This window comes from Mus caroli, chromosome 1, assembly GCF_900094665.2.
Source record: "Mus caroli chromosome 1, CAROLI_EIJ_v1.1, whole genome shotgun sequence".
NCBI classification, from domain to species: Eukaryota; Metazoa; Chordata; class Mammalia; order Rodentia; family Muridae; genus Mus; species Mus caroli.
The window spans coordinates 62,631,825-62,653,716 of record NC_034570.1 but is presented as its reverse complement, the minus strand read 5'-3'; the positions used below and the strand labels follow the sequence as shown (position 1 = coordinate 62,653,716).

Genomic DNA, 21,892 nt, shown 5'->3' with positions numbered 1-21,892 from the left:
TTAGATACACTCTCAGTCACAACAAAGAGTAAGCAGGGTTAACTGAAAAGGGTCATTTGCTGTGTTGGGTAACTTGTTGGAAGTGATCCCAGAAGTCACAAGCTGCTCTACTTGTCTAAAGTCACTGCTAAAAACTGGACAAGAATTTTGATGAGGTGTTGCAATAACACTGTAACTCAGTCTGTCCTTAAATCGGTCTCATAAAACCCCACAGATAGGGTCACAATTACTGTCACTTTCTTTTATGATATTTCCCTTGGAGGAAGCAAAAGCATTCTGTCTATGTTAAAAGCTGGAAGCCCCTGGGGCTAGAAAGTTAGGGTCCCTCATAAATACAAGGGCATTGTAATGCTAAGATACACCTAAGTGAGGGTGGTTAATGAGAATCACAGCACTTAAGGAAGCAAGTATATAAAATCTAAAGTTACTTAATTGAACAAATGCCCAGTGATTGGTGGCACTGGACCAATCACTGGACTCAGAGTGCTTCAGGGCACAAATCATACATAACCATGGCTCTTAAATAAAACTGAGATCACCTGGGGAGTCAAAGCAGGTAGTTAGGTGCACACAGTAAATGCTGAAAACTGTCTGAAGACAAATGTGTAAAGAGTTCCCCTGTTGTTGCTATTCCCTTAGTCTGAAAATGACTTAAACTTTCAACTCAGCCCCCTTTCACAGGCATTCTTCATGACATTTCCTCCCTTGCTATTATTATCATCACTGCTTTCACTATTAACTCTAGCAGATTTTATATCTAAGAATTTGTGTCTTGACTTTCTGACTGAAGTTTACTTCCTGTATCTACACACTGCATGATTGCCTTTTATCCATAATAGCTTATTGCCAACAGTATATAATTTTAAAAGGTTTGCTAGTCAGTATACTAACAAACACTTAGCTTATTTATTTATTTTCTTTTTGCACAAGTTAGGCAAGAATTTGAAAGTTCTCTTTCTTAATTTCTTATCATGAACATCTTTTTTTTTATTAGATATTCTCTTCCTTTACATTTCAAATGCTATCCTGAAAGTCCCCTCTACCCCCTCCCCCACACCCTGCTCCCCAACCCACCCACTCCTGCTTCATGGCCCTGGCATTCCCCTGTACTGGGGTATATAATCTACACAAGTCCAAGGTTCCTCTCCTCCCAATGATGGCCGACTAGGTCATCTTCTGCTACATATGCAGCTAGAGACACGAGCTCTGAAGGTACTGGTTAGTTCATATTGTTGTTCCTCCTATAGGGTTGCAGACACCTTCAGCTCCTTGGGTACTTTCTTTAGCTCCTGCATTGAGGGCCCTGTGTTCCATCCAATAGATGACTGTGAGCATTCACTTCTGTATTTGCTAGGCACTGGCATCGCCTCACAAGAGACAGCTATATCAGGGTTCTTTCGGCAAAATCTTGCTGGCATGTGCAACAGTGTCTGTGTTTGTTGGCTGTTTATGGAATGGATCCCCAGGTGGGGCAGTCTCTGGATGGTCCTTCCTTCTGTCTCAGCTCTAAACTTTGACTCTGTAACTCCTTCCATGGGTATTTTGTTCCCCATTCTAAGGAGGAACAAAGTATTCACACGTTGGTCTTCTTTCTTCTTGAGTTTCATGTGTGTTTGCAAATTGTATCTTCGGTATTCTAAGTTTCTGGGCTAATATCCACTTATCAGTGAGTGCATACCATTGTGTGTTCTTTTGTGATTGAGTTACCTCACTTAGGATGATATTCTCCAGATCCATACATTTGCCTAAGGATTTCCTAAATTAATGTTTTTAATAGCTGAGTAGTATTCCATTGTGTAAATGTACCACATTTTCTGTATCCATTCCTCTGTTGAGGGACATCTAGGGGGAACTCCCAAAAATATGAAAGAAGAAGAAGGAAATGCATGTCCTGTGTCACAGAGAGCCAATCATAGGATTTTTAGAGTTAATCACTGCTTTGAGTTAATCACTATGCTTTCTTCATAATCTCATGGTAGAGGATAAAGAATTGGACCAGTTGGTCTAATTGGTAAGATATTTATGAAAAAAGTGTGGTATTACATCATTACATAATAAATTACACAAATTTACATAAATATACATTATATTACATAAATAAAATCTATGTTCATTTTCTGGTTACTAAAAATACTAAATTGTAGGAAAAGAATATATTATTATTTTTAATATTTGTATGTGAAAGTATATTTTCAGCTTAGAATCAGATAAATATGACATTTTTAAATCAAATGAAAGTCAATACACAATAATGTATTATTAGAAATATCACAAAAACATAAATAAATGACTCTACATGAATAAGGATTATATCCTTAATAAACAAAGGACGTTTTTATAAGTGAAATATCATGTTTATAGTGCATTAGAAAATAAAATAGATGAGTTTAATATAGAAAAAGATAAAAGCTGAAACTGTGTTATAAGTTTCTCTGTACATAAATACACATCCAAATAAAACTTGAAATAAGATCCTTTTCTGATTGGCTACACACACACACACACACACACACACACACACACACACAAGCAATAATAAACAAATTAATGAGAATGATACAAGTACAGATAACATATCTGCTGTTTTATATAATCTAGATGATGCTTTGAAAATGAATTTTAAGCATTCTATTGACATGCTTGTGTGTGTGTGTGTGTGTGTGTATGTATTCACATACACAGGCATAGAGGCATGTTATCTGTACATGTGTACTCTTGTACATATTTGTGTGTGGAGGTTAATAGTTGGCTTTGATTGTCATTCCTTAATACCTGTGTTCTTTGTTATTTAATTGTTTGTTTGTTTGGAGAAAGCATCTCTTACTATGAGGCTGTGTGTGTAATTTACACTGTACCGAATGGCAATGATATACCTTTCTCTCCTTCCCAGCAATGGTTTGATTAGGGCATACAACCATGTTGACTTTTTCACATGGGTTCTGCACATTAAAAATTCTGATGCTACTGCAACAAGTGTTTTGGTCACTAAGCTTAGTCTCTGTCTTAGGGTTTTACAGCGTGAACAGACACCATGACTAAAGCAACTTGGGGATGGCTTACAGGTTCAAAGGTCCAGTCCATTATCAACAAGGTGGGAACATGGCAGCATCAGGAAGAATGTGTTATTGGAGGAGCTGTGAGTTCCATCTTTTGTTCTGAAGGCAGCTAGTGGAAGACTCACTTCCAGGCAGCTAGGATGAGGGTCTTAAAGTCCATACCTACAGTGACATGCTTCCTCCAACAAGGCCACACCTCCTAATAGTTAGCACTCCCTGGGTCAAGCATAACAAACCATCAATCTCCAACCCCCAAATCCTTTATTATATTTTCATTGTAAAGTACTATGCTAAGGAAATCCTCAGGGCACAAAAAGAAATATAAAAATAAATTAATGTATTTGTTACTAAAATAAAGTAACTGTGTATTATATACATATTAATCATCTTAAATTAACCTACTTATAATTTTAAAATTGATAAACATTCAATAATTTGTTGAACTTTAAAGAACATAATGACATGTTGTTTTATTGCAAGAAAATATATGATATATATATATATATATATATATATATATATATATAATTTCTATGTCTCCTATATATTTAATTTGCTATAGGAGGTGTCTGATTTAGTGGGCCTGGAAATTGATCTGAATTATTTTATTTATAACAATCTAGCAAATGATGCTTTTGCTTTTGCTCTGTGAATCATGAGTTGAGAAGTGTCAGTTGACAGAACATCCCATGTTCACTGTGCTCCAATGGGAGAGAAATTTTAAGTGAGCAAAATGAATGATGACATATAAAATATTTTTATGTTGGACAAATATAATGCAGACTTTTCCAAGTAATGGAATGCATATATTGTACAGTGTCAGAGGATCACCCTGAGCACTGACTTTGTAAAGATTTTATCTATGACAGTACATAATATATTCATGGATATGTGCAATTTTATGACTTCACATTTAGGCTATTCTTGGACAGTTCAACTGATTTTCACTGGGTGTCTGGTTTTTTTTTAATTGGAATGAGATTCTACCATGAATTATTCTAATGAGGAAATTGGAACATGACTGATTATTTGGCTGCAAGCCTGAAGTTAACTCAAGATAGTTGATTCAGAGTCATTTGTTACAATTACCTGAAGCGTTAGATACTATTTTATAGGTAGTGAGAGAGTACAGAGGAAAAACATTGTCTTTCTCATATCAACACACACACACACACACACAGAGAAACAGACACACATGTACACAAACACACTTACCAGTCTGTCAATATTTCATTTGATTAACAAGAACCATATTAAAATGTACTACATAAAGACTGCTTATACTTATACAAAAGAAAAATGCTGCAGCTACATGACATTTTGTGGTCTTTGCCAATGAAGAGTAAAAAAGAACTTTTTGGGCATGGTTAATAAATGGTTTATGTCATCCACAAGTGCATATATATATATATATATATATATATATATATATATATATAATACATTATTATAAGGGTTTCCTCCTTTGTTTTCCTCTTGTGCATCTATGTTCTCTTCTTCTAACACATCCAAATTCCTTTATCAACCTCTCCCATAATCCCCTTTACTCTCAAATTTACAGAAAACACACACACTCACACACACACACACACACACACACACACACACACGTACAATATTGCAGATATGTGCATACTTTCAGAGCTGACACAACTACTTTTGAAGAATTGATTTGACTAATTTTTTTTTAAACTGGAGATTATTTCACCATTTTGGAAAGACTAATTTTCAGTCAGAGCAGTATACTTTCTCTTGTAAATATAAACTATTATTTAATTCCTTCTGATTTTAAAAGTATAAATTCAGTGTAGGGAAATGTCAGGGTGGGGAGGTAGGAGTGAGTGGGTGGCGGAGCACCTTCATAGAATCAGGGTGACAGAGGTTGGGATAGGGATTTCTGGAGCGGAAACTGGGAAAGGGAATAACATTTGAAATGTAAATAACTAAAATATCTAATAAAAATGTATAAATTCATCATAATCCAACTTTGGTATGAAAACATTCATTAATATTTTGTACATTATTGAGAATTGAGATTACTAAATGATTGGATACAATTAATTGGTTGAAACAAGCAAATACACAATACTTTATCACTTAAACTCTTTATATAATATTTATTTTAAAAAAATAAAGAGTAATTTAATCATGAATATACCACATATATTTTTGCCTTTTGAAAGAAAGACTAGATATATTTAATTTAAAAAGTATTATTCATGAATATTTTAGATAAATAATTTTGTACAATATTTAATTCAGTCTTTAACAAGGCTGTCCTCTCTCCCTATGTATTCAATATAGTTCTTGAAGTTCTTCCTGGAGCAATTAGACAACAAAAGGAGGTCAAAGGAACACTAATTGGAAAGGGAGAAGTCACAATATCACTATTTGCAGGTGATATGATAGTATACTTAAGTGATTCCCAAAACTCCAGCTGATAAACAACTTCAGCAAAGTGGCGGGTTATAAAATTAACTCAAACAAATAAGTAGCCTTCCTATACTCAAAGGATAAACATGCTGAGAAAAAAAATCAGAAACAACACCCTTCACAATAGTCACAAACAATATAAAATATCTTGGTGTGACTCTAACCAAACAAGTGAAAGATCTGTGTGACAAGAACTTCAAATCTCCGAAGAAAGAGATCAAAGAACACCTCAGAAGCTGGAAAGATCACCCATGTTCATGGATTGGCAGGATTAATATAGTAAAAATTACCATCTTGCCAAAAGCAATTTACAGATTCAATGTAATCTCCCTCTTTAATTATTAATTGGTATCAAATACTGCTATACAATATGACAGCTTTTAACAATTACTTTAATTTCTTTACAATATAGCAATTACATCTGGAAAAGACTTTTGAATTTTTTAAATATGTAACCTTCTTTCAAGAAAATCTCTGTGACGTCAATTGAAATAAAATATATTGACGAACATCAATATGAACTAACCAGTACCCACAGCGCTCCTTGGAACTAAACCACCAACCAAAGAAAACACATGGTAGGACATGTGACTCTAACTATATGTAGCTGAGGATGGCCTAGTCGGTCATCAATGGGAGGAGAGGACCTAGGTCCTGTGAAGGTTCTATGCCCCAGTATAGGCGAAGGCCAGGACTGGGAATGGGAGTGGGTGGGTTGGGGAGCAGGGGAAGGTGGGAGGGGATAGGGGTTTTTCAGAGGGGAAACTAGGAAAGGGGATAACATTTGAAATGTAAATAAAAACATATAATAAATATATATATTTAATAAGTAAATATATTAAAGGTGCATGAAACAAACTAATGTATTTTTAAGTATTTTCACTAAATATTCTGTTTTAATGTAAGTATCTGTATTTTGGCAGCAGTTTTTTGTCAGGTTATAAATTTCAAAATGTTCTTCAGAAAAAATATATATAATTAAGTGTGTTCTTATAATACATATTATTTATTATGTATATATTTACTTAGTAAAATGTAAAAATAATATGACTAGTTACTTCTAGAAGGAAGTTTATGCTCTTTGCCCTTAGTACTTGAATTAAAGACATTTATTACATAAGCTTTATTTTCATTTATTTATAATTTATTACAGTTTGAATTTGTGCTAGTTCTTTAGATGGTCATATAAAACATTTTGCCAACACTCTTCAGCAAATATTTGAAAGTTTTAATTGTGAATTAACAACATGCATTTTCTTTATGATACTGATTGGGAAATGAAACTGGGATACCTTTGTAACTAGCATGAATATAATCTAAATTCTGATTAAACCAAAAATGCAAATGAGTCTAGGACTGTAGGACTCTAGCCTAAATCTTCCATTTCAGATAGAAGTAAAATCTTAAGTTTAAATACCTAATGATGTATTTAAGTTTTAAATACCTCTGAGAAATATTAATAAATGGTTACATTCATTATTTTTTCTCTTTGCGAAACTTTATAAACGGTTCACAAAACCGTTGATATAGGCATAGGCATAGGTAGGATATAATTACAGTTTGATATCCACACTTTGTCTACATTTCTAATGAAACAATATAGTTTATTTTGTTAATAATGTTATTATTTTGGAGAAATTTCAAGCAAAAAAATATACAGAAAAAGAAAAAGAAGAAGAAGAAGAAGAAGAAGAAGAAGAAGAAGAAGAAGAAGAAGAAGAAGAAGAAGAAGAAGAAGAAGAAGAAGAAGAAGAAGAAGAAAAAGACAACGACCAAAGGGAAATGTTCAGCCATAAGTGCTGTTTGACCCAGGAAGGGGATACAATGACTAGGTACACTAGGAGTGATCAAATAGTTGAAAGTAACTCTCTCAAGTCTGCAATTTCTAGAATAAAGTAGCCTGGTGTCTGTCCTAATGAAACTTGTAAATGGACGATCACGGCAGACATAATGAAAGCTCTCTCCCATATTATGAACATGTTAATACTTCTTGCAAATGTAGGTTGTTTCAGTCCCTAAGATAAGTATGTCAGAGGTATTAGTAGTCAATGCAGGGCTGTTTCCCTACTAACATAGACAGGCGATATTGATTGCCCTGAGCTGCTCAGAGTTCTGTCCATTTTATTACAATAACCTGTTCAAACTATTTATTTTCTCTTATCTCACACTATTTCTACTCTTATACCATGGGACATTTATATTTAATATAACTCCAGTACTTCAAGCATTGCCATAATGACTTCATAATCTCAAGTTACTGTGAGATTGAAACAATGTCAACAAAAGAGAATCTACATGCAAGGAGTTAGGTAGGCGAGAAGATACAATGGAGTTTTAAGATGTCTCTTGAAAAAACCTAGTTATATTTGAAGATTTTTTTCCACAGTTTTTTTCTTTTTTTTCTTTCTTTTTTCTTTTTATTAAGTATTTTCGTAATTTACATTTCCAATGCTATCCCAAATGTCCCCCATGCTTTCCCCCAACTCCCCTACTCACCCACTCCCACTTCTTGGCCCTGGCGTTCCCCTGTACTGATGCATATAAAGTTTGCACGACCAATGGGCCTCTCTTTCCATTGATGGCCAACTAGGCCATCTTCTGATACATATGCAGCTAGAGACACGAGCTCCAGGGGGTACTGGTTAGTTCATATTGTTGCTCTACCTATAGGATTGCAGATCCCTTTAGCTCCTTGGGTACTTTCTTTAGCTCCTCCATTGGGGGCCCTGTGATCCTGTAAGATCGAGAATCGACAAATGGGACCTCATAAAATTCCACTGTTTTTATATCATGTGCTTATCTCAGATACTTCCCCCTCCTCCCCCCTGTGTTGTCAGATTGCCTTGTACTTGTCTTAGGTGGTTACTCTGGTTAAAGGTTCATTCCAGGTGTACATGAACACATATCATTATGTGCTGATGTGGACAGTATTATGAGCAACAAGGATCAGCACCAGCTGCCTTTGTTGGGAGCCAGTCATCTTAGCCCCCCAAAATTTGGATCCTGGTGGTATTCAATGTCATCATAGGGTAGATGATGTATACTTTTTCTTAGTAAATGTATACTTGTAATGAACTAAAATCATTGGATTCCCATATTTTCCTTTGAGGTGAAGTTATTCATGTAAATGTAGAGGTAGAATCTGCTTATACATTTAAATTAGATTTACATCCAAGGATCTTAAGTAACTGCTGCCAGAAAATAAGAAAGAACATGGATATATATATATATATATATATATATATATATATATATATATGTGTGTTTGTGTGTGTGTGTGTGTGTGTGTGTGTGCATGTGTGTATTTTACCTAATGTATTATCTACAATGTTGGAAATGCAGGTGAAATTTAGAATTGAGTTAGTGGAAGATTCAGTCCAACCTTGGCAGATTGCCATCAATGCTCTTTAACATGAATAAGGACCAGATCTTTTATGCATGCCAGTTTGCTTTTAAAGTGATGCACTTAAATATAAATTCCCAAACCATGGTTTACCATTGCCACATTCAATAAAAACACAGTATTAACAGAGAAGTGAACTTGATGGCAGATGCTGTTTCTTTGTACTTTAAGCTCTTGTTTCCCCCCAAATTATTTTTTACTTAATTTTTTTTAACCAAGAGAAGTTAGAACAACATTAAGATTATTAGCTCCAAAATGATTATTTTGACCACTGCCCCCCTCCATTCTCCCTTTGAGCAAAAGAACCGTAAAGCCTTTCAAAGTTTTAAGAACAGTGAAAGACAGAATGAATGTAAATAATACCACTGGGTATTGTACAATAAAGCCCAAACAAAAGTTGACTAAAATTACCAGCCTCTGTGGTCTCAAATGTAAGTGCTCTTAGAACCAGTCATAGCCTTAATAAAACAGTCACATATGAAAATATGATATGTAATGGGTAATAGAAATACTTGCTTAATTAAAATGAGGTAAAATTTAAGCAATGGAAATTATGCAATGGAAAGAGCAGTATGTGTATTTGAGGTAATGATGAAACTGAAATGTGCTCTGTGAATATTTTGATGCAAACATTAAAATGACACTTTCAGAAAATCGACATTTAAAGGCAATATTTTATCAGACTTTATAGACCATATACACATGTATCACAGAAATGATTCTAGTTTTTAATTCATGCAGATCCAATCAGTGGTGCATAAATAACCTCTGAGTTAGGTTTGCCAATCAAACATATCTCTTGGGAGGTTAATGTCTTCCTATCATGATATTTTTCTTTCTCTCTTAGTGTTTTTTGGGATATTTCACTGGCTTTGATGTTAACCACTGACATCAGACTGCCTGTCATTCTTGATTTAAACAATCAGATTGGAAAATCTTTTCTCTTCTAAGAATTATTCTTTAAAGAAGTTGTTCTGTTTATGTCAAGTAAAAACAATTCCTTAAAAAATTTTGCATTTTAATATTATTTTTGTTTAGTGGACAAAATGAAGTTCTTTTAAAAACATTTCCAAATATATAATCATTATACATTGTGCGGATTTACCTCTCCCATTGCTACCTTGCTCTGTCTATCTTCCCTTAACTGATCCCTTAAACCATATGCATATATGCATATGGATGTGTATGCACACACACTGACATTCTTATTCTGTTTTCATTGTTAAAAATTTCTACTGAATAATTATTTGAACTTGACCTCCTTTTATGTGTGTTAGTCAGCTATAAACCTTATTTTAACTTTTAAATGGACAATAATAAGGCATATATAGATAATATTTGTTATATATCATATATGATATAAAGTATGTATTATATAGAGGAAATTTATATTATATAACAAAATTATATATTTATACATTGTATAATATTAAATACATTCTATATAATGTATCTTTATAATATATTATATAATTATATATAACACACATATATGCATACACAGACATATATATATATATATATATATATATATATATATATATATACACACACACATATATATCAGATTTTTATCCCAGGAAACACGAAGCAGAGTTAATGGCTTACCTAATACTATACATTTACTCTGCACTTTACATTTTTAATTAGTTATTCATGACTTGAGAGAATACTATTATCAAAAATCTATGTTTATTAATTTCTGTCTATAGCTAATTTGGGGATAATGCTCTATTTGAAATATACTGACCATATTTTAATGATATTTAACTTATTATCATTCAGTATATATTTTAGAATTATCAAGCTTTTTTATAGGATCTAATTTGCTTCATGCTTTTTCTAAGCCATTTTTATACATTTGCTCTAAATCATAATACAGTATTCCAAACACAACTGTTTCAAACCTCATCGAAACATACAAAACAAATATATATGTATATATATATATATATATGTGAGAATGTTGTTATGAATGTCCTGTGTGTTCCTCAATGAAATTGTGTTAGTCTTATAATCTAAATTTCAGATTGGATTATTATTACTTAAATGTATACAAAAACTTTTTAAATGGAAAGTGTATGTTTCTTTCATTATATTTTGATCATTGTACTTTGTAAAAAAATTTTGTTTTTTAAATATCAAAGTGGATAGTACAGTTATTCATAGTAATCTGATATACAAAAACAGAAACAGACACAAACACAGATAGTCAGACACACATGCATACACACATTTGCACACATACAAAAATACACATACTAATCTGTTACAGCTTTCTAAGTAGAAGACTGCCCTCACTGTATTCCACTGAAATAAGTGAATGGCTAGGGTACTGGCAGCATGCATAGAATGCTACCCAGTCTTAGTAGCTCAAATAGTGTATTTGGGGTTTGGGGTAGAATGGAATTTATTTAGAGTCTGCTCACAGCTTAATCTGCCACCACCAGTGTCAGTGGCCTTGGCTTTCACTTCCAGCTTCTTTTGGTGAGCCTCAAAACTTTTTGCCCTCTTCTGAATAGTGAAGGTATAATTTGCCTTAATATTCAAAACTTTGACTCATTAGGGTTGCTGTTGATTCAGCTCTTTGAATGTTACATTTTAAAGAGAGAAAAGTAAGTGTGTGTCATCTGGGAGAGCTTCCATTGTTTGTCAGCCTTTTTACTCCCTTTCTTTGGTGTTTTGTTTTGCTTGTAAAGGCTGCCTGCTGCATTATCCCTGGCTTCCCTACTCCGCAAATTGCTTACTGAGAATTCTTTATTAGCAGTGGTAGGAGTCAAGGGGCTTTGGACTGAAATTCATTTTTTTTAAAGGACAAAATCAGGTTCTAATTGGGCACAGGACAACTTGGAAAAACATAGCGTGCACAGTGTAAAAATTTGGCAATCCATGCTCTGAATCACTAGTTTTATCCCATGTCCCTTCCCTCCCACCTCCCTAGACAATCAACTAGCTGTGTGCTAAGTTGATTGAGAAGAAAGGCTAATAAGAGAAGGAACTAGAAGTACTAAAGAAAGCAAAGAAGTCTAGATCAGCGTGGACATTTGCAATAGTTCAGATTTAAAGTAAATGTCTACAACATATAGATTCAATAATAAACTAACATTTACCAAAGCTGTGTGAAACTATTCAATTCAAGTGCTCACTAGATGTTATTTGGGGGGAAATTATAATATTCAATAACTCAACATCTCTAAGCACAATTTCTCCTGTTCCTGCTTTTGTTACTTTTTTGCATGTTTGGCAGCTGTGAATTAGGTAGTTCGAGTCCATGGTCACTAGTGAACTAGTACTTCTGTAAGTTTATAAATCTGTGTGTTAGTATGTATAGAGGTTTCTTTTGTTGTGATGACATTTCACAATAAATGGAAAAGGAAAAGTGAACACAAATATTGAGACTATGCTTCTTAAAATACTGTAACCATCTAATTAAATGTTTACTTTGTAAAGTTTCGATTAGTTAGGCTGTTTTAACTTGAAAATAGTATAGTGATTTAAACATTAAAATAGCAATTATTCTCTATAAGTAAATAGGTTTTATTGTCCACATGAATGTAATGTTTTAGACAAATAAAGCTTACATATTTATTTGTGCTATTCTAAGTTAAAGAAAAATTTTATTCCACTATAAATTTTAGTACATGTGAATTTTAGTACATTTAGTACAAGTTGAATTTTAAAACAAAAGTTTTATGTAATGAGTTACTTCAGCTTACATTTAATGAAACATACCATAGTTCCATTGTGGGCACTAGTTATTCTGCAAATTATTTTTCATTTTGTTTCAGAAAGATAATTCTCCTTAGTTTATTTGTAACCATATGTATAGGGAGTATATAGAATACTTTCAAAATGGTTTTGAGTATTATAATCATTTGAAAATGTATTAAAAATATTTACTTTGCATATATAAATCAAGAGTGACTAATATTTCTTTAGAAAGTATAATATTTGGGTAAGACTTTAGAGTAGAAGTAAAGGGCATTTTCAAAGCTTGTACTTAAGTCCTATTGGTCTATGTACTGGATTGTTTGTGTGTCAGCTTGACACAACTGGAGTTATCACACAGAAAGGAGCCTCCCTTGAGGAAATGCCTCCATGAGATCCAGCTGTAAGGCATTTTCTATTAGTGCTCAAGGGTGAAGGGCCCAACCCATTGTTGGTGGTACCATCCCTGAGCTGGTGGTCCTGGGTTCTATAAAAAGCAAGCTGAGAATGCCAGGGGAAGCAAGCCAGTAAGCAGTATCTGTCCAAGGCCTCTGCATGCTAAAATAATACGTAGTTACATGTCTAAAAGTAGAGAACATAGGTTATCTGCACATGCATAGTTTACACCCTTATACATGTCCTTCAACTTAGGTTTCTTTTATTGAACTATTAAGGTCTAATTTTAGCATGTAGAAACATCAAGTTACATATTTAAACTCATGATTTTAAACTTTATTTTTATGTGTATGGGATAATTTTTTGTCTACTTGTATTTCTCTTTACCATGTATATCCACAGGTCAAAAATGATAAAATCCCTTAGAATTCCGTATGTTTTGAGCCACCATGCAATGCTGTGAACTGAATTTTAGTCAGCTGCAAGAGTAGCAAATATTTTTTTACTGCTGAGTCATTTCTCCAGACCCCTAGTATCCTCAATATTTTTCAGTTTACTATATCTGCTAGTAGAGAAACAAAACAAAAAATGGCTATTGAATTCAAAAGATTAGAATAACAACATCTTTATAGCCCAGTTTTGATAATCTACAGTATATGTCCTCAAGGCAAGTATTTTTGCTGTCTGTACCAATTATGTGCTTCAATGTCTATAATTTATCTTAAATATTTTATCCCTCAAATTTTGTCAATAAAATAGTATAACTAGTCATTATATGCTATTGTTTAGACAATTTCACTCTTTCCTTGTTTCTGATATTAAGGGCATGTTAATATCACACAACCAAAGGGCAGGCAATGTCAATTAGAGCAATATCAGGATTCCTTCATTGGACAGACATCAATTAAGGACCCAGAGCTTAACAATCTGCTCCTACCTGCATAGCTTGGATTGCTAGAAATAGATTCTGAAATATGTTGTCTAACTGCAAGCTCTTTCCTCTAATGATCATTCTACATTTTTAAGGAGATGGCTTTTCTAACTATTGCCTCGCTAACATACTAAATTTGTCTTTTAGAAAGGGGAGCCAAAGATTTCCTATTTAGTAACAATTCAGTAACAGCTGACATGCTTTTGAAAGTCCAAGTCACACACCCATGTCTTTTTCACTAAATGCATCCTAAAACCTTGGTCTCTGACTGCCCCATTTGGAAGTTGTCAGTCTTGCCATCCCGCAAAACACTGTTACTCTTCTACCATTTTGAAACATTTAATTGTCCATGGTGTCCATAGAAAGAAAAATCAGGGACATGTTCAGTTTTACTCAAGTGATTTAGAATCCTCTGAAAAACTAAATATCAATTAAGACTTATCCCACTAAAATACTGTCCATTTTTTTTTAAATAAAATTCTGGGTTCTTCTGGATATTCTATAGTAAAATGAAGGTTCAAATTTTGACAGACCTGGGGGATGGGATTTGAATTGCACAGTATTCATACATTGGGGATGGGATTTGAATCGCACAGTATTCATACATTGGCAAGACACAGAGGTTCTCAGTTGTCATTCCTGCTGCTGTGATAAAATAGGCAAAAGTAACTTATAGGAAAATGGTTTATGTTAGTGCAGTCCAAGGTTACAGTCTACCATGTTATAAGAGCCAGAGCAACAGGAGCTGTAAGCAGCCTGTCTGAAGTTTAGAAGCACAGAGCAATGAAGGCTTGTGCTTAGGCCATTTTATCTTTTTTATACAGTATATGATCTCATCCAAGAGGTTGGTGCTCCCCACAGTGGGTTGGTCTTCATCCCTAAACTAACAAATTGGCTACCATTATAATGGTAAATTTTTGGTTTAACAATTCCTAAACAAGATTTGTCTGATACAGCCTTTTCAACCCACATACAATATATTTCAGCCACCATTGAGATTTTTTTTAACCAGGAGAAAAAAATAGGTGACCTAGACAATTTCAAAGATACAGAGAAGCAACAGTGTTTGGGGTTAATAATACTATTGGACTTATTAATAAAGTATTAGATACCAAGTAAATTACTTTTTGCATAGCAAGTACTCCATGAAGTTAGTGTCCCTTTTAAAATGCAGAAAGTGACCATCCACATAAATATTAGACATAAATATTATACAGCAACTGGGAAAAGGTTCTCCAACAGTTCGTGCAAGAGGTTCTACATCAAGTGACAGGAAGGGAGAGGCAGACATGATGGATTGACAGAGGATGGGGGCTGGAGGTTGGGCATGCTTCCAATAAAAGGAAACAGAGTACTTTAGGGCCAGGCTCTGAGAAGAGGATGGTTAATTCTGAAAAAGCTGTAGTATTTTGTTTTTAAACTTAGAGAAGCAGAAGGGCCATGTAGGTGAGGTAAATCCTGAGCAGGTATTTAGAAAGCACTGAAAGCTCTAAATCTCTTGATATGAACCATGGTAAAGTCTATTTAACTCTGTTTTAAGAGATAGTTATAGTGGCTACAGTCATTTGAAGTGGAAGAAAGGCTCTTTGTTAGGCACAGTAAGTAAGTGTCAGTTTCTAGAAATAGATCCAATACACACACACACACACACACACACACACACACACACTACTGATATGCAAGAATAACATTGTTTTGTGTCCAGTGTTATGATAAAGTAAGGTTATGGGATACATGTCTGCTCCTTATCAATACTTTGAGATACAAGGGTGTAAAGTCTCCTTAAAACTAATGTTACATCATTTGCTTCCCTGGAAACTTTGTATATTCTTGTACACAATATCTAGGGAAGAAAAGGAATAAAGGCTTATTTTCTTTTGAAGGAGAATAATAAGTGAAAGCACAAACATGCTTTGTTTCAAAAGAAAGTGTAATTTTTAAACTTTTAAAATGATTTACATTAGTTCTTACCTTTACAAAAAAACACAGAAAATCTTCACAATGGAATATTGGGTTCTGTTTCCTTTGATGTAGTAATGCATATACAGTATTGCAGCAGTGATTAACTGGTGTGCCCCTGAGGTTTCTCCAGACAAAAAACGCCATTCAGCAGATCCCTTATCTGCTATCAGGGGAGTGTTTACAGCAGCTAAAACTCTTAAGCGCCTTGTCTCTGAGACTGATGGGAATAATTAAGCCAGTGTTTGCTGGCCCTCTGCTCTTCTTCTTTGTGAGGTTAGAAGCTGAGAAAAAAGACTAGATACATTAGCCATGTTCAGCAATTTCATATAGATTTTATTGGTCGGCCATTCTCTAACCATCCATTTTGTTTGTAGAGCTAAATTATATGTGATATATATATATATATATATATATATATATATATATATATATATATAATGATATGAAATTGTTAACCTGTGACTATATATTTACCTCTTTTTAATACTGTTAGATCTGTTAGATAATCTGCTGATACTCATTTTTATTTTAATTCTGCCTAAATTAAATTAAGTGATTCGATCTTTAGGATACAAAGTGGTAAGACATGTATAGCCTCACTGACCAAAACATTACATTTCTAAATTAGGTTATATACTAGCCAGCCAATGACAAATGGTGATACAATCAGTGCATGAGAATCTGCTGCCTGTGCAGACCTCTGCTTCTTGATATTTGATTGTCTCACTTCTTGGATCATTGACCTCCCGTACAAGTGTATTTCCCATGGCCATAGTACTTGAGAAGTCTAGTATCCTGAATCACACATAGAAAACCAGTCTGATGTCTGGGACAGCAACCATTGTTTGCTATGTGACAAATTTTGAGCGTGAAGAACACAGATGCTTAAACCTTATAATGTTTGAGCATAGAAACTTTAAAATGTGATCATGTGAATATTGTAGCTCCCTTGAGGTTTTAATGAATTTTCTATTGAAAAGAAAAAAAAGCATTTAAAATCTATTTATTTTATTTATTTATTTATATGTGGAAGAGTGGTATTCTTTTTTAGAAACACAAATGTAAATCATATTTTTTACACCATGCAAATTTGTTTCAGAATGCTTAAAACGTCTATAGAAAGCCATTTATGAATTCTCTCCACAGCAACATTTGGCCTGGAAAATGTCCTTTTGACAAATAGAGAAGCCATGAGTACACCATGTTCAAGAGAAATCTAATGGAGACTCTGGATGAGGCCGGTTGCCATCAAATGAATCCATCACCATGAAATCCTTCATTGTTTGTCCATTATCTGAGCTCTCACAGCTCAGAAAGGATACTCTGTCCCCCACTGGCTTACCTCCTATATTCTTGCAGTGTAATGTAGTAACCAAGTGACCATGGGGCTGAGCAATTTTAAGCCTCCCACACAGAGCTGGGCAGCACACTGTACCTTTGATAGAAAGATACATTGCCACTCTGTTCAGTGGTCAGCTGCTGAGAGGAGGCAGGAAAAGTAAAATGTCAAATCCGTATGAAAACCTCAGTCTGCTTCACTCTGGGCAACAGACATGTTTATTAGGGGAAGGTGAGACAGTACAGGATGAAACTTCTCAAAGACTGAGTTTATTGTAAATTTCTGATGTTAATTTTGTCTATTTTCTTTGGCTCCTCTATAATAACTCAATCTGTCCTAATGGCTTTGTATGGCTGCTTAGAGTCTGTTATTAAACTTGCACTTTCACAAAGTTTCTGCTTTAGAAGAACAGGGAGAAGACACAACATTCTCCTTTGCTTGGCACACTGTTCTAATCAGTTTACTTTAATAGCTTGAGGCCATTATCAAAAGGAACATCATAACGTTTAATAAAGAGCTGATGATACTAGAGTTTTAAGCAATCAAACAGACAGACAGACAGACAGACAGACAGACAGACTATTCTTGAAGAACCCTAAGGATTCAGTTTCATCTAGACACTACACTGGCGATGCCCATGTGAATTCCCAGATTGTGGCAACACAGGCGCAAGATAGACAGGGTTCCATCACTGAGGGGAGATTGAACAATTGTTTCCATCCCTAATCAAGAAACTATCTAGAATGTTTGCAAAGGAAAACTTGGTTTTGTTCAGTGGCATCTCACTGGGTATATTAACTGGACGTAAGCATAGGCCCAGTGCCCAGAAGACGACCAACACAAATGGACTTAATAGTATTGTGGTAGATAGTCTGTCTCAAATTGCACTGTTTGGGCATTTCTTATCTTATTAGTCTTTGGGTTGTGTATTTAATATTTCAAATTCTGTGGTATATCTATATTTATACATTTAAATATCTTGATTTTTGTTTGCTTTTTAAATAGAGAGAGAGAAAAAATATAATGAGTTTCACACATAAAAAAAATAAAGAGAGAGACAAAGGAAGGACTTTGAGTTGGTGAATGGGAAAATTTGGATGACCTCGGAGGAGTTGGGGTCAGGAGAATGTATAAGATCAGATGCATTTTTAACAAGGAATTTTCAAATGGAAAATAATCACTAGTCCTGTTTAAATATTTAACAATCATCTGTCCTGTTAAAACAAATTTAAAAAATATCAAAAACTATGGTAGGTATTTTTAGAAACATTTGATTTCTTCAGTACAAATGAAAGGTAAAGATACAGTATATTAAATATATTTCAGACACATTTGATATACATGTGCTAAAGCTCAAATGACTGTTTTTGGAAAGAACCATTAAATTCCACTTCTGTATTTGTCAGGCACTGGCTGAGCCTTTCAGGAGACAGCTATATCCGGCTCCTGTCAGCAAGCTCTTGTTGGCATCCACAATAGTGTCTGTATAGTTATGTGGACTTTAGAACTGTGATGTAGTTGAATGCTTCAAAGTACTGCTTGAAACAATCACAAGGAGTAGGATGGGTTGGCAGTGATGGGTGTTAAGAGATAGGGCTGGTTGGCAGAATTACCTTAAAAAGCAGGGTAAATTTGTTTTCTTGCCAACATGATTGCCTATACATGAGCTGAAAATGACAGCAACAATAGACATTCAAAAGTAGGTTGGGAAAACCCAGAAGGTACCATCTCTACACAGAGTAAACTATTGAATGCTGAGAATAGGAGAACAGTCTACTCCAGAACGGAGTACACCAACTGATTCCTGAATATCAAGTGGTCATCTCTGAAACATGTGTATATGTAACATTATACAGACATATATGCATATATATGAATCTGAAAGAGCAAGGAGGAGTATATATGAGGGATTGGAGTGAGGAAAGTAAGGGAAACATGGTAAAATGCTATTATGATTTCAGAAGTAAAGAGAGAGAGAGAGAGAGAGAGAGAGAGAGAGAGAGAGAGAGAGAGAGAGACAGAGCGTTGGTTTTAAAATACCTTTTATAGAGAACTTTGGGAAAGTGAATTTGGAGCCTAGAATAGCCAGTATCCACTCTGCTCTCAAGTTTTACCATGGTGCTTTCTTATCTTCCTTCCTTAGATTGTTTTCAAGAGCTGCTAAGTTCAAGCTGGTCCAAGGGCCACTCAGCATTCAAACCGTTTCTCCTTCTAAGGAAATATATTTTATGATTTAGTGCAAAAATATTTTCCTACTTGATATATAGAACCTTTTCAAAAGCGTATTAATCACGATGTGTATGGATGTGTCATTAAGAATTAAAGAAACCATGTATCTGTTAACTTTCACAATTTTATCTAAGATATGTTAGTGCTGCCCATAAAATACAAGAATATATATATATATATATATATATATATATATATATATATATATGCTGGAACTTGACAAAATAGATAAATACAGAGGAGATAGAGTTCTTAGAAGCTTATGTGCTATGAAAAATTAAAACTGAAAATAAAGTATAGAAGTTACCTTTTATCTTAAAAGTGAAGATAAGTATAGTATGTAATAAGCTTGAGATGTACAATGTCAATGATGGTGTCCCTATAATAATGTCCCCAAGGACAATGACTTGTGCTTTGTTCAGTATAATAGCAATTTTAAGCCTAGCACAAATATTACTACCCTACATATGTACAAGAGCTCTCTCCCTGAAAATATCAACAGCAAATCCCAGCATGTAAGTGTTTAAAATCCCAGCGAATGTTGGAAAAGCCACTTGTAAACATCAAGTAACTCATTCCTTTTTCAACTTTCCTATTCCTTTCCGTAGCTTCTCTTTCTGTATATGAAGGATTCCATCAAAGGGCCTGTATGCAGGATGCTAGATATTGCAGTAGTGGTTATCAAGGATGTCTGTTTGCCTTGTTTGTGCCTGTCATTTTTTTGGAAGGCAGATCTGATGCTTCTGTAAAAAAACATTTGTCTCAAAGTTGCTGATGCACAGAAGAGATACCCACAAATATGGAAAGTAACTTGAAATGACTGTTTTAGTATGTATATTTGACTATGCCTGTGCATGGATTTTTTTGTTCAACCTTTGTCTTGCATATGCATACATCTCTAAGAATACATAGAACCTCGTGATCTAAGACTAAGGTGGATCTTTTCAAATCTGAAAACTTCTATATAATGCTCTTTAAAGGAAATTAATGCTGAGGACTTGGTTTCCTTTGTTTAAGACTTATTAATAACCTCAAAGAGCTGCAGGATTCTCCCAGATTCTCACCTATCCAAAATACAACATATCCTGGCTTCAGTCTTGGTGCTTCTTTTCTTCATTTGCTTGTATGAAACTACTCAGGGAATTTTAAACATAACACATGCAATAATCATATTCTTCTGATTAATCACCTGCATGTGAATGGGAATAATTACAGAGTTCTAAGTAGGAATCTAAAGAGATAAAAAGCCATCCTTAGTAATGGTGAACTAGGAGGGTTCTACAATGCTTTGTGTATTCTGAAATGGAAGCAAGCTTAACACAGTGAGGTTCTCAACCATAGGAAGGTCAACACAGAACATGTTCTCTTATGGTTAAGATTCACACGGTGTTAAGCTTGCTTCCACTTCAGAATACACATACCATTGCAGAGTTCCCCTGTGTCCTTCTCTATTCTCTAGACTCAATATCTACTTTTGTGATACTTCATGTTACATACGCAGAAGGATGAAAGGTGAATTACTTCCTAATTGAATTGTCTCAGGATGTACAATGGTTATTTTCATTAGTCAAAGTAATGTATTTTTAGCTTAATGGCCACCACTTACTCAACTTATCCCAGTGGGCTAAAAACCTGTTTGTTTCACACTTAAATCTACAACGAGATGATTCATAGCCCCCATTGCTCTTTTTATAACAGCACACTGAATAATTTATTATAGATTCTCTTTTTTGTAATTTTTTATATGCTTTCGTGAGCACTTTCAGAAGTATAGTACAAATTATTAGGAAAGAAATTTTATAGGATATGCTGGAAACTTACTTAGACAAATACTAAGTGTTTGTACAGAAATAATCCTTCAAATTTATGAGACTTTCTTATTACATTTCCATGATTGTCATGTTTGTTAAAAGGACATGAATTCAATGTCTAATAATTTGAAGCCTGGTAAATAATTTTGACCAGCTCCTGCCTATTGTATTAGAAGATAAACAATTATTTGGGGTTGTCAGAACATTTCTAGCATAAGAGTAAGTGACATTACCTGATCAGCTATCTCATTCACCCAGGTGTGAGATATTTGATTAATTTTTTTATTAATCATTTTATTCATTTACATTTCAAATTGTATCTCCCTTCCTGGTTACGCCTCCATAATGTTCCCCCATCCCATCACCCCTCTCTTCCCTCTCCTTTGTCTCTATTAGGGTTCTCCTCTACCCACTCACCCACTCCTGCCTCACCCCTCTAGCATCTCCCTATGCTTCTATTGATGGCAGACAATGTCATCCTCTGCTATATATGTATTTATAGTCATGGCTCCCTCCATGTATACTCTTTTGTTGATGGTTTAGTCCCTGGGAGCTCTAGAGTTAGTTGATATTGTTCTTCTTATAGGGTTGCAATCCCCTTCAGTTCTTTCAGTCCTTCCCTAG

The 21,892-nt window shown here is 34.3% G+C and overlaps 1 protein-coding gene across 5 annotated transcripts in view; it reads left to right on the top strand.

The window, feature by feature from the left end:
* Positions 1-21,892, top strand: part of Erbb4 (erb-b2 receptor tyrosine kinase 4) — a 1,013,423-nt gene that overhangs the window by 137,234 nt on the left and 854,297 nt on the right. The window lies entirely within an intron of this gene.